Below are 16522 nucleotides of genomic sequence, written 5' to 3' on the forward strand. Positions count from 1 at the left end.
ACTTTTTTGACTCTTTTAACAGATTGTAAACTCCATTCAGGCAGAAACCATATATATTTTATTGGTCTATGCAGTCATCCCCTGCTGCTACAATATTTGGAGTTTGATGGGTGCTCAATAAATATCTCTTCAAAGAACAAGATCTGAACATTTCCCTATATTAGGCTTCAAAAATGTGATTTTCTTTGCTGCTAAATATCTCAACCTATAAAAGAATTATGATATATTTAACTATTCATCATTATTAAATATTTAGCATTTTCCCAGTTATTTACATAACAAAAAATGCTACTGTATTTAAACAATTCATATGATAAATTCAGATGTTTTAAGGTACTGATTTTTGCCAAATGATCAATTACCTTATTTCTACTTTCCAAGGAAAATTCCATTAGGGGACATTATTGCCAAGAGGACTGTTGCTCCTATCCTAACAGTAACAGCAAGCTAGATAAGCAATGAGATCTTAGTTGTATTTCTTTTGTAAAAATCAGAGAGCCAAAGGCACAAAGATAACTAAATGACTTAAAGTTCAAACATGAAGGGTCTATCCTAGGGGAAAAATACCTATGGGTATTTTCAAAGTTGAGGGAGCACTAAGAAAAGAAGTGCACCATTGACAAAGGTAGGGAGATATCAATTAAAATCATAATGAACTTCTAATACCCCTGTGGGTGGGCAAGATGGGTTAGACTCCCAAGGATCCCAGCCACAGAATGGGTCTGGGCTTTCTCAACAACTCTTTCTAAAAGCCCTCACTAGTGCCTGGGAGTCTCAAGTTGAAACCTTTTGGGGGAACAGGAGAGTTGAAAGAAATTCTTCCAAGTTACTGTGGAAGTCTCTGCTACAGGAGTAGGGAGTCAGAGAAATCCCCACTGACTGGGTATCCAGACATTCACAGAGTGTGGAGGGCAGGGCAAGAGGAGTGAAATTCTCGAAGTCTCACTGAAAAAGGCTCACCTTCACCTACCGCAGCAGGTGATCAACACTGGGGAAGGGAAGCAGGATTGGGAGGAATCTTTCAAAACCCAGAAAGGGAGGACTGGAGAGGAAAAAGTAACTCCCTAATGACACACAAAGCTGTCAGCCAGGCTGTAAAGCTGAGAGAGATCTGACGTCTAGGATGTAGAGTAGAAAGACATACCCAAATTCTAACTGGTGCTCAAATCCCAAGCCCTGAAGAAATGAAAGTCTTGATCCCATCCTCAAAGCATCTGAAGCCAGTAATAAACTAAATTTAGCCAAAGCTGCAACATAAACCCAACGGAGCTAAGCTACATATTAGATGGATTCAGCCCACCATATTAGCAGCAAAACAAAAGAAGAGGTAGGCTCTTTTCTAGGGGTGAATAATATTTACTACCTGGCATATGATCAAAAGAGATCATAAAAACAATGGCTGATGTATCATAAAACATGACACATAAAAAATCAAGGAAATGTTAACTCGGCAAAGAAAGGAATGTCATCCATACATGGAGATAATGAGATGGTACAGTGGTTTAATTATCAGAAAGGGATTTCAAAATAATACTGCTAAAATTAAACAGAAAGCTTATCAAAAACAATAACCTTGTGTGTCACCAAAGAAATCCCCAGGGTAATTTTATAATATTTTAATTGACTAAAAACAAAAATGCTGCATAAATATTTGTAGGATGCAGCTTTAGCAGTTTTGTCAGATGTAGGGATACATATAAATATTTGTAGAATTGCTTAGAAGAAACTTTATGACTTTAAGGATTTATAATAGAGAAATCAGTAGACTTAAATCAATGATGTAATTTCCTTTTTAACAAATTAGGGAAGTAAGAGACAAAAACACAAAGTTAGTAAAAAAAAAAAGTCAATAATGTCGAACAGTAATTAATAAAATAGGAAAAAAAGCAAAGGAGAAAAATCAATAAACCTCAGATCTGGTTCTTTGAGAACATCAATAAAAATTAAAAAAATTTCTAGCTAGATTGATCAAAGAAACAAAGGGAGAAGAGACTGATTACCAATGGCAGAGATGAAAGAGGTCTATCACTATAAACCTTATACATATTTTTAAAAAATAGGGTAATATTTTGAATATATTTATGCTCGTTAATTTAAACATTTAAATGAAATTGAGAACTCTATCTAAAAATGAGATACTGAAACTCAATTTTTAAAATATTTTAATAGCTTTACATCTGATAAGATATCAAATTCAGGCATAACATCTTTCCACAATGAAAACAAAACCAAAAATCTTCACAGCCTGCTTATTTTGCATCTGAGTTATACATTTAAGGAAGAATAACGCCCATTTTATACAGAATCTTCTAAGAAGTTAAGAAGCAATAAGCATTTTCAACTTATTTCATGAGGTCAGAATTGTAAGTTGGGTATCACTAATCCAAAAATCTGAAATTTGAGATGCTTCAAAATCTGAAATAAAATTTTTGAGTCCCAGATTGATGCCACAAGTGCAATGTTCCATACCTGAATTCTTGTGAAAGATTATGGTAATGATAGAGGCACACAGCATAGTCCATTGAGCGTCCCCAAGAGCAAAAGACCTTCCTGGCCCACTTCAGTCATGATGTGTTTTCTCTATACATGTCCAGATACCCATGCTCTAGCTCCCACACGAAGCTATAAAGTGACAGCTGAGCAGGACAGAGCCCAGAACGGCAGATTCTCCAGGGTGTTGAGACCTCCTTCACATATCAGTCACCGTTTTGAGTTTGAGTTTGTGATGATTTTCTGTCCGTGGTGTAAAGATATTATTGGGTAACAGTGACTATAAAAATGAAGTATTTATGATAATCTATAGCACAGAAGGTCAATCTGTTGGAGAACTGGGCAGTGATATTAGTGTGGAAATGTCTTAGGAAAGAGTATGGTGATGGAGAGATCACCCTATATATGACCTGAAGAAATAGAAGAATAAACTGTTAAAGTTCTGTGTTGGACTCGATGAACTAAAGTTAATGAAAAAATAGTAAAACAATAGCATTCAGCCACAAATGAAATCTCAACAGCATCTTGAAACCCTAGATCCATCCCATCACAGTAAACACATATCATAATGGTATGTTGATCATCAAACAAGCAAAGATCTATCACAATTAACTGAAACTAGAAGGGAACTATAGATATTTAACAAGTTATTGCAGAAACTTAAAAATAACACAGGGATCTGGGATTATAGCTCAGTGGTAGCCACTTGCTTGGCACACGTGAGGCATTGGAATGTTTGATCCTCAGCACTACATAAAAATAAATAAATAAAAATAAAAGTATTAAGTCCACCTAAATAAATTTTTAAAAAATAACAAATGGCGTTTAATTTTTAAAGATTTTTGATAAGAAAGCCTCTGTTGATCACCAAATTTTTATGACATTGCCAAGGTCATCACGGATGAAAATCTGACAACAGAACAAGTCTACAATACAGATGCAACATCATTGTCTTGCTATTCTTCCCCCAGAAAGACCCTGACTACAGGTGATGAGACAGTTGCTACAGGAATTAAGGATGCCAAGGACAGAAAAACTGTGCATAAGTGTAAGCTTGCTGTGATAGGCAGAAGCTTATGTCAGGATTGAATCTCTTAGTAGCCCAGTATCATGCTAACAAAATGGAATGAATCACCAGGGACATTCTTTTCTGATTGGTTTCACAAATATCTTGTACCCACAGCTCATACTCGCTGCAGGGAAGTGGGACTGGGTCGCCATTGCAAGATTTTATTATTTGTTGACAGCTGTTCTGCTCATCCTCCAGCTGGAATTCTCATCAAAAATGTTATGTCATGTGTTTTTCATCAAATGTAACTTCATTAATTCAGCCATGTAACCAGGATATCCTTAGATCAATGAAGAGTAAATATTAAAACACTTTTTTGTTTTGGTTTGGTTTGCAGTACTGGGAATCAAACCTAGAGCCTCACACATGCTAGGCAAATGCTCAACCACAAAGCCACATCCCTGGCCCCCACCCTTTCTTAAACAGCATGCTAGCAGCAGTAACAGAGGTTTGGGTGAAGAAGGTTTTCAATAGGAATTTAGTATGAAGGATGTTGTCTAACACTTGGGGCACAGTGACTAAAAACACAGTTGTTCATGCCTCCTATGACCTGTGGCCTGCGACTTTGCCCAGTGATGATGATAAATACGGTGGTGACTGAAGGATTCCATGTCACATTTGAAAAAAAAAAATATCTGGCCTCTTTATGTATGAAAAAAATATATACTTTCAGCATTCATCAGTAAACCAAGAGAAGGGAATATTTTAAAAGTTTTTAACATTGATCATGAAGTTTCAGTTATTTATTCATTAACCTGTGGTGAAATAGTCAGAATGTTCTTGTGATAATAGTGACAATGAAAACAATACCACTACAGAAAAGTGTCCATAGATGACGTGATAGGACTATGTGATGGGCTTGTGGAAAGACCAGAGCAGTGACACAACAGAACGGGAAATCATGCTGGTTTATGAAATCAAACAGGCTTCGAAGACAAAAACTGTTGTTAATGAGGCAGATGACTCTGGAGGAAACATTCTAAAAAGCCATCCAACAGAATGCCTTCCATCTCTAGAGGACCCACTTCCTGGACTTTTAATTGCTCCTGATGTTTCTTCTCACCTATAAAAATAAACTGCAGTGCACAAAACCTTTTGATCAAAATACAGCATCACAGATGGAGACTGAAAGCTACTGTTGCTTTTTGCCACTGTTGTTTAGCAGCTAAAATATGGTTTCTGGTGATGCCACTGAGCTGCTTAGCTGGCCTGAACACATTATTTTTTCACTGTATTAATTGTTATGTCTTTTTTTATTGTTAAACATTTAGGTGTAAGTGTAAAAAGATGATTGCTTTTTGGTTGCATAAAAATTCAGAGTCAGGGCTAGTGTGTAGCTCTGTGGTAGAGTATTTATCTAGTACGCACAAGGCCCTGGGTTTTGTCCTCAGGACTGCAAAAAAAAGAAGCAAAACTAAAAATGACCTATGGAGTCAGGAATGATGATGACACTCAACAACTACACATTCCACATGGGTGGCAGAGACAGTGACGCCTTTGTTTTCTGGCGGTTCAATGTAAACACACTTTGTTTCATGCACAAAATTATTTAAAATATTGTATAAAATTATCTTTGGACTATGTATATAAGGTATACACGAAACAATGAACTTCATGTTTAAATGTGCCCCATCTCCAATTATGTATACATATCTCATATATCATGTATTAGTTATTCGATTACATTTATTGAAATAGTTCACAACCTAAAAAAAGACAAAAAGTTGAAACACTTTTGGTCCTGAATATTTTGGATATGGGATATTCAAACTGTACTTTGAAACCAAAATAAAAAATATTATAAGAAACAGAAGTTACAGACAAATATGCTTCATGAGGATAGTCACAAACATTTAAGTAAATCTATATTCCAAAAAAAAGATGATCCAGCAATATAGAACAAAAGTAATATATCACAATAAGATTAGACCAATTCCAGGAATAAGAAGTTTGTTGAATATTTTAAAAGAAATTAGTGTAACATATCAGTCATGTTTAAAAAAAAAGCATATGATCATCTTAATACATGTAGGAACACTATTTGACAGAATTCAAATCCATTTGATGTTAAAAATCTCTCTGCAATTTGGGAATATAAAACACTTCTTTGATTTGATAAAAGTAATGTACAAAAATCCAATAGATAAAATTAATAAGGCAAAATCTGAATTCTTTCTAAGATCAGGAGAAATACAAAAATGTTCATTCTTAGCATATCATTTAATCTTATACTGAAAGTTCTAGGGCATAATAAGGCAATAAATATAAACAAAAACAGTCAGTTAAGAAAGCAAGAATTGAAACACTGTTTATTACACAGACAACATTATCATTTTTGTAAAAAATCCTAAAGATCTTTATTTTTTTCCCCTCCAGAACCAAAAAGTAAAATTAGCAAGATTCAAAATCAACATACCAATATTCTTATTTTATATACCATTGACAAAAAATAACAATGATATTTTTTAAAAATGAATTACATAAAAATAGGAAGTTCTTAGAAATGATTCTAGCAAATTATTGGCAAAATTCACACATTGATAAATACAAAACATTGCCAAATATTTTTAAAGAACAATTGAATACAATCATGCATCAAATTATAATGTTTGGGACAGCAATGGATTATGTATATCATAGCAGTATCAGAATATATATCACCCATGACATTGTAGCCATCTTAGTTTTTATAAGTGTATGCTATGATGTTTACACAATAATGAAAATTTAAGATTAAAAGTTGTTAAGGTGTGGTGTTATCTTTCATAGGGTACCATGGTCCATTCCTGTAATTCCAGCTACTTACTACGGAAGCTAAGGCAGGAAGATCACAAGTTGGAGGCCAGCCTGGGCAACCCAATGAGACTCTGTCTTAAATTTAAAAAAAAAAAAAAATAGGCCTGGGGATGTAGCTCTGTGACAAAGCACTCCTGGGTTAAATCCCCAGTACCACACACGCACGCACACACACATAAAGTCATCTCTCCCCGAATTCCCGAACTGATATATCTATTGCTTTAATGAAATCCAAACCAAAAAAAAAAAAAAAATCATCTTTGGCTTTAACACATCCAAAAATCCAGTCATTCTAAACTATATGTAGTAGCAATGGATTTAGGATACATGCAAAAATTTTGAGAAAGTAGTTTGAAGTTACCTGACATGAAGATTTAACATAAAACTACATTAATTAAGACAGTCCTCCATTGTCTAACAACAGATATTTAGATCAATAAAATATAATCAAGGCTCAAGAAATACACTCTCACATACATTAGAAATTGATCTTTGACAAGGAAATAGCATAAGATAATGGGGGAAAATAATTTTTCAACAAATGATTTTAAGTAACAGGACATCTATTTGAACAAAAGAAAATATTGACCCATATCTCACACATAAAAAATTTAACGCAAAGTGGATTATAGGTCAAAACAGGACTGATACAAAGAATATACATTTGGTGTATCAAAAATTAATGATCAACAGAAAAAAAGTCTTAAAAGCATTCAGAGAAAATAAGTACATTGCCTAATAGTGAACAACAGTCTGAATGAGAATCAGGGGACAATCCCTTAAAAATAAAGGCAGAGGCTGGGCACTATGATGAACATCTGTAATCCGAGTGGCTCAGGTGGCTGAGGTAGGAGGATCATGAGTTCAAAGCCAGCCTCAGCAACAGGGAGACATTAAGCAACTCAGTGAGACCCTGTAAACATACAAAATAAGGTTGGGAATGTGGCTCAGAGGCTGAGTGCCCCTGAGTTTAATCTTGGGTACCCTTTCCCCAAAATAAATAAAAATAAAGACAGAATATCAGTCTTCATAGACAAATACTGAGACAACTTCTCTCCAATACACTGTACCACATAAAATTCTTTAAAAGTTTTTTAGGCTGAAGAGAAATAATTAAAGCTTAGATCTATAGGAAAGAAGGAATTACACCAATTATGGTAAATATTTGAATAAATACAAACATATTTTTACCTTATCTCATATCATATACAAAAATCAACTCAAAAATGGATTAGACTTACATGTAAGATCTAAAGTTGTAAAATTACTGGAAGAAAAATAAGGGGAAAGCTCCATGACATTGGTCTGAGCAATATATATATATATATATATATATATATATATATATATATATATATATATATTTTTTTTTTTTAATCGTGACTCAAACCAGAAAGGTAACAAAAGCAAAAGAAGACAAAATGGGATTATGTAAAACTAATCAGCTTTGGCATAATAAAGGAACGAATCTGCAGAGTGAAGACATAAACTGCAGAATGGGAGAAAATGTTAAAAAATCATATATCTGATAAGGGGTTAATATCCAAAATATATCAGGAACTCAATAGCAAGATAACAAATAACCTAAGTTTTAAATGGGCAAAGTATATGTCTTCTTTAATAGATTGTGTGTTAAAAGAAAATTGTTGGAGTAAATAGCCATCAGGTTTGTGAAAAATAGCCAACATCCCTAATTATTAGGAAATGCAAAATTAAAGCCAAAGCAAGATACCATCTTACCCCAGTTAAAATGGCTATTATCATAAAGATGTGCGAAATGTGTTGCTAAGGATATAGATAAAAAGAATCTTTACACAATATAGTGGTAGGAATGTAAATTAGTATAGCCATTATGAAAAATATGTATGGAGTTTCCAGAAAATTTAAAAATAGAACTACCCTATGATCCAGCAATCCCATTACCAGACATACATCCAAAGAAAATTAGATCACTATGTTGAAGAGGTAACTGCACTCTTATGCATTGCAGCACTATTCACAACAGCCAAAATATGGAATCAACCAATGGATGAATGGATAAAGAACACACACACGGACACACACTCTCACACACACACACACACACACCACAGTGAAATGCTATTCAGCCACACACACACACACACAAAAAAAATTTTGTCATTTGTGACACAAATGAACCTGGAGGATTTATGCTAAATTTAATAAATCAGGCTCAGAAATACTAATATTGCATGACTTCATTTATATGTGTGATCTAAAGATGTTGAACTCACAGAAGTGGAGAGAACACTGTCATTATAAGAGAATGGGGAAAAGAGATGGTGAGGAAGAGAGATGTTGGTCACAGGGTACAAAACTTTCAGTTAGACAGGAGGGATGAGTTTTTGTGATTTATTGCACAGCATGCTTATCATGGTTAATAATAATGTGTTCTATATTTCAAATTGCTAAGAGTGAGCTTTTTATGTTATTACCACATAAAATGGTAAGCATGCAAGCTGATGGATATTTAGTTAGCATGATAGGTCATTCCACAATGTGTACATGTATGCAAAGCATCACATTATACCCCATAAAATATATGTAATTGTTGTCAATTAAAAATAAAAACTAAAAAGAAATTTTAATTATGTCAAAAAATTCTATAAATAGAAAATCCATAAGATAAACTACAATATAAACTTTTTTAAAAAATTATTTTTTTAGGTGTCAATGGACCTTATTTATATGTGGTGCTGAGAATCAAATCCATTGCTTCACACAGGCTAGTCAAGCACTCTAGCACTAAGTCACAACCCTAGCCCAATATAAACTTTTAAATCATGTACTGTGGACTAAAAATTTTGTCACATTCCCAAATGCATATGTTGAAATTCTAATCCACAAAGTGAATTCTGTCATAATTAAAGAAGTAATTAAGATTAAATGAGGTCATAAATGTGGAGCCTTAATCCTGTAGGGCCAGTATTTTTATAAGAAGAGAAAGGAATATCAAGACCATGTTCACACACAAAGAAAAGGTCATGTGAAGACTCAGTGAGGAGGTGGCAGTCTTCAAGCCAAAGAGAGAGGCCTCAGGAGAAACCAAACTTGCTAATGCATTTTTCTTAGATTTCCAGACTTCAGAACTGTAATAAATATTTGTTCTTCAAGCCACCCATTCTCTGGTATTTTGTTATAGCAGCTCTCACACTCTAATACATCATGTGTTCAAATTATGTAATATCATGATATTGTTATGATATAGGCAATATAGAAAACTATATCTCTGTCTCTTTCAAACACATATGCACATACAGATACACAAACACACATACACTCATAATATTTACACTCAAATTTTACTTGGTTGTTATAGATGGCTTCCTTAGGTATGTTTAAAATTTTTTAAAGTGAACATGTTTTAATAAATATAAATAAGTTAAAATTTTAGAAGTTATTGAGTTCAAGTTCTTAATTCCTTTGAATTTTAGAATATCATGGAAAATAAAACTTGATCCTGCTGACATGATAATTGAGATGAGAACTTTTGTACTGCAAAGCTGCACTGACATTAATAGCTCCTTGCTTTCCCAAATATAATTATACCCATAAAATAACTTTCCTATCTCTGCAAAATTTTTAAAAAATAATAAAAGGTGATATAATTATTGGAAAGAATTAGTAAAGATGAAAAAAATGTGAAAGCAATGCTCTGATGCCAAAATAGCTATTCTAAACATTTGTGCTTGCTGTGGCTTGCAGTTAAAATTTAAAAATAGCACTTAAATATGCGTGTTAATAACATCCAGAAGGCATTTCTTTCAAGCCTGTTTGGGCTGTTGAAGGGTTTAATTTAACCACAGCATTCATTTATGTCTAGCAGTTAAATTTTTTCTTTTAAGCTCAAAGGAACTGTGAGTTGTAACTATGATCTAATTGGTAAGGAATGAAGAATGTTTTTCATGTTTTATAGACAACATGAATCCTGATCATTTTACAGCAGTAAATTATGAAGCACTCCACTTGCTGTGTCTCCCTGTGGAAGCGGGGCCTAGCTCATTAAACTATAAAAATAACTTGCTGGGTTCCCAGCTCCTAGAACGGCTCTCTGACAAGGTGGGTTATTTTTATTTCACTAATGCACATTCACTAGGCAGTCCAGAGCAAGTGAGATTCTTTACCATTCCCAACTAAATCAATTTATAACTACATCTACATGTCAGAGGGGATGTGCAAAGAACCTAAACTGCTGTATAGGAAGATAATTTATTATTGATTTTTTTCAACTTTTTTTTTTTTAAAGTGGCTACAGTTCACTGATTCCTTGGTTCCTTTCTGCAACACAGATTATCTATACGACACTTATGACCTGTCAATCCTGGTTTCTGTGGTAAGGAAAAGGACATAAGAGGCAAGAATGCCTGACTTCCTGGTGGCTTAAACAGGTATAAAGAATGACCTTGTGGTCATTTGAAAACAATGAGCAAAAATCATCTGACTGCTTTGTCCATAGTGAAAACACTTCAAAACAAAGTGCTAATGATCTGTTATTTAAATGTGCATACTAAGTACCTCTTACCTGATAAATCAGCTTACTTAATTTTATTAGGGAAAAAGTTGCCATTAATTTCATATTTTTTTTTTCTCTTGGACTTAATGAGGCAAATATCCAATTACAAATACCTTGAAGGCCACGCTCAGAGCTCATGACTGGAGGAAGTGAGAAAAGACTGTGACACAAAATCTGTAACCTGCAGAGCTTGCTTGGAGCCCTGTAGCAATTGATTCTGTTCGCTTTCCTCTGGTTCTACAGAGAATAGACTCTTAAATGAAGACCTAACAGCAGCAATTTCAACAGAACATGTTTCCTTTTCCATGATTAGAGCAAGGGCCATACCTTTGCTGCATTTCTGAATTGTTCCTACCACAGAGTTACTTTACCTCTGTTCTTTACATGTATAAAGTCAAATAACAAACTCTGTCAGAAGAACACTGTTAGGATTTACTGGTTGTTTTAGTCAGCTATTTTGTTACTGTGACCAAAAGACCTGACAAGAACAACGTAGAGGAGGAAAAATTTATCTTGCTTCTCAGTTTCAGAATTTCAGTCCAAGTTGGTCAATTCCATAGCTGTGGATTTGAAGTGAGGCAGAACATCATGGCAGAAAGAGCTCAGGACATGGCGACAGGAAGAAGAGAGAGCCTGGGGGTTGGTGGTGGGGGGGGAGCACTCTGTTCACCAGGCACAAATGTCAATCCCAAAATCGTGCCTCCAGTGATCCATTTCCTCTGGCTATAACCCAGCCACCTACAGTTATCACCCTGTTAAACTGTATCAGTAGATTAATCCAGATTAGGTCATACCTCTCATAATCATATTACTTCTAAAAATTCTTGTATTGTCTCACACAGAGTTTAGGGGGGGACAGCCCATATCTAAACCACAATACTGGTAAAATATTAAATAGTTTCTACCATCACCATAGATTACTATACTATATTATTATCTTGTACAGACAGATGTAATGAAAATAAGAAAATCTTTGTAGACACATCCCAACCAATTTGGACAGAAAATCCACCAAAATTTACCATAGTTCCTACTCCCATTACAATTCTGTCACTCTGTCCTCCTTGCATTAACACTGTTGTTTTTATTTTGCTCATTCTTGCTACATTTGTGCAAAAAAAATTACTCTTATCAAGAAAATTGTGTTTTCCCCCTCCCTTTGATAGAAAACTTCCTTTTGTATCAAAATATTTTCACAAGTAAATAAGAATTACAGGATTTAGACCCTTGACATAGTATATTCTGAAACACATAGTATATTCTGAAATCATAACACCTGGATTTGAATCCTGGATTTATCACCTATTGGTTGCTTTTATCTTAGCTATATATAAGTTTATTTGTTTGCTGATCTATAAAATGGTAGCAGAAAAAAATTAAGCATTTTATCAACACTTCAGATTTTGGGGAACAATAACATAAAAGATATAAAAGTACTGTGTGAACCACATAGCACTAGCAATTATGAATTTATCCGCCATTGCAGAATCCTACTTATTAGATGGTCACACGTTAGCTAACCAAGCCATGTAGGAAATTGCAACAGATCTGTAAATCAGGACAAAGCAATCCTACACATAACAAGGAAAATCACTGTCAAAGAAGTATGCTTTGCTCTGTGGGTACTAATCTACTGCTGAAAGAATGATTTATATCATAAACTAATCTTGATTCTAAGGACAATATTAATACTACTGGTCAAGAGGAAAAAACGTAACCTCAGGATTCTTATGACTAGCAAAGATGACTTATCATCACAGAAAATGGAGCCAAGTGAACTATAAAAGGTCAACCAAAACCTCTCCCTTCCTATTAACATTGGCACCATTATGTTCTATGACCACTTCTGCCAATATGGCAGACCCACTTCAAACCTGTGCACCTCCCATCTCCTTTCACCAACTCAAGGGGATGACTCCAGCAATTTTTAGATTTTCCCCTCTCTACCAATTATTACCAATAGCAATCAAGCATGCGATTATTTTTTACATGAAAAAAATCTCTCTTTAGACTGCACTCCCTATCTCTTGCCAACTAACACTCCATTTCCCTCTTTGCCTTTTGAATAAAACCCCTTGAAATTTTGTTTTTATTGGGTATCACCAATTTTTTTTTCTCTTCTAGTCTCTCCTAAGCCCACACTATCAGCATTTTACCCCCATCAAGCCACCAAAAATGCTTTCCTATTTTGAGAAAGATACCCACGTTGCTAAATCTAATAGCAATTCTCATCTCAGCTGAGGCTTATCTCAGTTCTCATCCAACATGTCCTGTAGCATGACTAATCACATCTTCTGAAATGTTCTCCTCATGGGGTTTGAGGACACACTCACCTGTTTTCCACCTACTTCTCTGGCAGCTTCTTCATAATGTTTCTTGCTGACTCCTACTCATAGTTTTGTTCTCTGCATGCTGGATTGCTCCAGAGCTCAGTTGTTATTCCTCTTCTCTGTGGTGATCTCATCCAATCTCACAACTTTAAATACCATCCAGATGCTAATGATCCCCTAATTTGTATCTGCAGCCCAGACCCCCCCTCCAAGATGCAGGTGTATGTATTTGCACAGCCTGCATGACTTCTCCACTTAAAATGTATAATCATCATTTCTAGCTTAACATGTCCAGAATTCAACTCTTGATATTCCTTCCTGTAATGGATCCTCCCATGTAGGAACTCCACCTTTCTAAATACATAAGCAAAGAATGGTTAGCCTTCCTTGACCCACTCTTTTCTCTCACAACCTGAATCCCATGTTTTCCACATTCAAACTGTCTTAAGAATCCAACCATTTTTTTTCCATCTGTAGTGATATCACCTGGTTTTAGGTACCATTAAATTTTGCTTGAAATAAAGTACTCTCTTTTCTATTTGGTCTTTTCCTTTTAACCTAGTTCTCCCTGCTCACACCAAACTATTTTCAACACAGAGGTCAGTGATTCTGTCAAAGCATAAATCAGATCAGGTCAAGCTTATCCCCCCCACCTCTAAACCTTCAAACATCTTCTTACCTTTCTCATAGCAAAAGCCATATTATTTTATTCAAGAATGCCCTACATGCTGTGGCCACCTGTTACCTGATTTCATCTTCTTGTGCTGTTACCACCATTGGCTCCACTTCAGTATACAAATCCTTTACTATTCCTCATGTAGACAAAGCACGACTCTTCCCTTGGGGATTCAGGACCAGCAGTTCCCTCTGCCTGGATTCTGATTTGCCAGAGGCACCACCCCTGGTTCCTTCATAAGTTCTCCTGAGTGTTATTCATCCTTGGCTCTTTGAGTAATTCATTGTCCTGGTCTTTGTATGAAACTGTCTTTATTTTGCCTTCATTTTGAAAATTAAGTTTGCTAGATATAATTCTTGGTTGGCAGCTTTTTTTCTTTTCCTTCAGTGCTGTGAATATGCTATTCTTCCATCCTCCGGCTTTTATTCCTTCAACTGAGTAGCCAGCCATTAATTGCATGGATGCCACACTGTATGTGATAGATTGGTTTTCTCCTGATGCTTTTAAGATTTTTTTCTTTGTCTTTCATTTTCAACAGTATTATGTGCATGAGCATAGACTTTCTTTTTTCTTCTTTTGTGGATTCATTTTACTTGGGGTTTGTCAAACTTCTTGGATATGTAATTATTAGTTTTCATTAAACATGAGAAATTTCTATCCATTATTTATCCAAATATTTTTCCCTATCCCTGTTTTCTCTCTTCTTCTCAACCCCTAGTTATATGTATATTGGTTGACTTAATGTATATCATACATATCATATATCTTTGTGGTTCTGTTCATTTTTCTTTGATTTTTTTTCTCTTCATTCTTCAAATTGAATTCTCTTTATCTGTTTTCCAGTTCACGGATGTTTTCTTTCCTTCCATTTCCCATATGCTGTTACTTTACTGAATTTTTATTTTTAGTAATTATACTTTTTAATTTCAGAATTTTCATTTTCTTTTTTAAATTTCTCTTTATTAGGATTCTCTACTTGTTAAATTCACTATTGTCATGTTTTCTTCTAATTTGCCAACATTGACTTTTTTTTAGTTTTTTAAATATCTTTATAATAGTTTATTGGAAGTCTTTCCATGCTAAATCTAATATCTCCACATAAGTGATAATCTATTGCTTTTTCCCCCTTACTAATACTTTCCTATCCTTTTCCTGTCTTAAAAAATTTTGTTGAAAATTGTACTCTTTAAATAATACATGGTATCAACTATGAATTCTGATTTCTCTTCCAAAGTTCTTTCTGGTGCTAGTAGTTGGAATTTTATATTTGCTTTTTTAAACAACATGCTGTGAAATCTTTTCATGTGCAGTATGCAACTACCAATGTCTCTTGAATTTTAAAAATTATTATTGTTTTTATCTATAAGCTTAGCCTGCTGGCTGTTGTCCCTGTGTTTGCATAGTTTGTTATCCAGTGATTGGAAAGAGGTTATTCTCAAGCATTTCAAGGTTTACAAAGCTTCAGTTCTCACCAATAGATAGGTATGTCTCTGTAGGGGAACAAATTCAAAATTCAACTCATCTTCAAGACTGCCTTGATTTTGCTGTCTGCTGGTCCTTTGGCATTTTCCCTTCATTTTAAGATCTGGAATACTGATTGAAGAGAGATTCTATCTCCAGACTAGACTCCCCACTCCAAGATGCAGATTGTCCAGAAACTTGCATTTCTATGTTTGGTGACATTTCTAAAAGGTTATATGAGAGAGGAAGAATTTGTAGCCAAGAGTAGCATTTAAGAACATAACTTTCTCCAATCAGAAGTGATACTCCTTTAAGTATTGACCACATCATACACGTTTCATATTCCCATCCAAGACGCACAGGGGACAGAAATGTGAAGATAACGAAGTTTCCCACAAACGTTTTTATTATTATTATTAATGACAATGAGGAAGGTTATGTGAAAAATTACAGAGGCATTATGCTAAGTGAGCAGAAGAACTTTGTTTAGGAGAGACAGAGTAACAGAAAAGATTTTTTTTCTTTTGTTCTTTCTTTTCTTTTTTTTTTTTTTGGTGATGCTGGGATTGAACCCAGGGCCTTTTGCATGCTAGGCAAGCACTCTACCAACTGAGCTATATCCCCAGTGAAGGAAAAATCTAAGGTTGAAAATAGTTTGGATTCATTCACACTGAACAAACCAATTTGGCAATTATTTCTTTAGTTATGGATTATGAAGAATTATAAAATGCTAAGACGATTTTCAACTTTAATAAGACAGCTGTTCAGGGGGAAAAAAAACTTATAAAAAGCACTTTTTTTTCCTTACACTGGTCACCAAAAGATAATTTCTTTAACTACTATTTCACATTTTCCCACTGGAAAGCATAAAGGAACACATCCTTACATTTTAATTGTCTTCATCCCAAGTCTCATTTGTATATAACTGATCTATGCATCTGTTTTCCATGAACAAAATTTTAATGAGTTCCTTTATACGAAAAGGGTGCTTACTCACATCTTTCTTACATCTCCAAACAATTTATACCTAAATTAGCAAATTACCTGAATGAAGTTCTAAGATTAAACATTTCAAAGACGGAATAATATAGTCTTTTTAAGACTCTTCATTGTATATTGGTACTTACAAACATGTCTTTACAGAAAGTGTTAAAAACTTACAATTC

At 34.4% G+C, this 16522-nt stretch overlaps 1 non-coding gene across 1 annotated transcript; it reads right to left on the reverse strand.

Annotated features, from left to right (window-relative positions):
- Positions 1 to 15908: 15908 nt before the first annotated feature.
- On the reverse strand, positions 15909 to 15980 carry Trnaa-agc (transfer RNA alanine (anticodon AGC)). The gene has a single exon. It is a non-coding gene; the product is annotated as a tRNA-Ala (tRNA).
- Positions 15981 to 16522: the final 542 nt, after the last annotated feature.

Source organism: Urocitellus parryii, chromosome 1, assembly GCF_045843805.1.
Source record: "Urocitellus parryii isolate mUroPar1 chromosome 1, mUroPar1.hap1, whole genome shotgun sequence".
NCBI classification, from domain to species: Eukaryota; Metazoa; Chordata; class Mammalia; order Rodentia; family Sciuridae; genus Urocitellus; species Urocitellus parryii.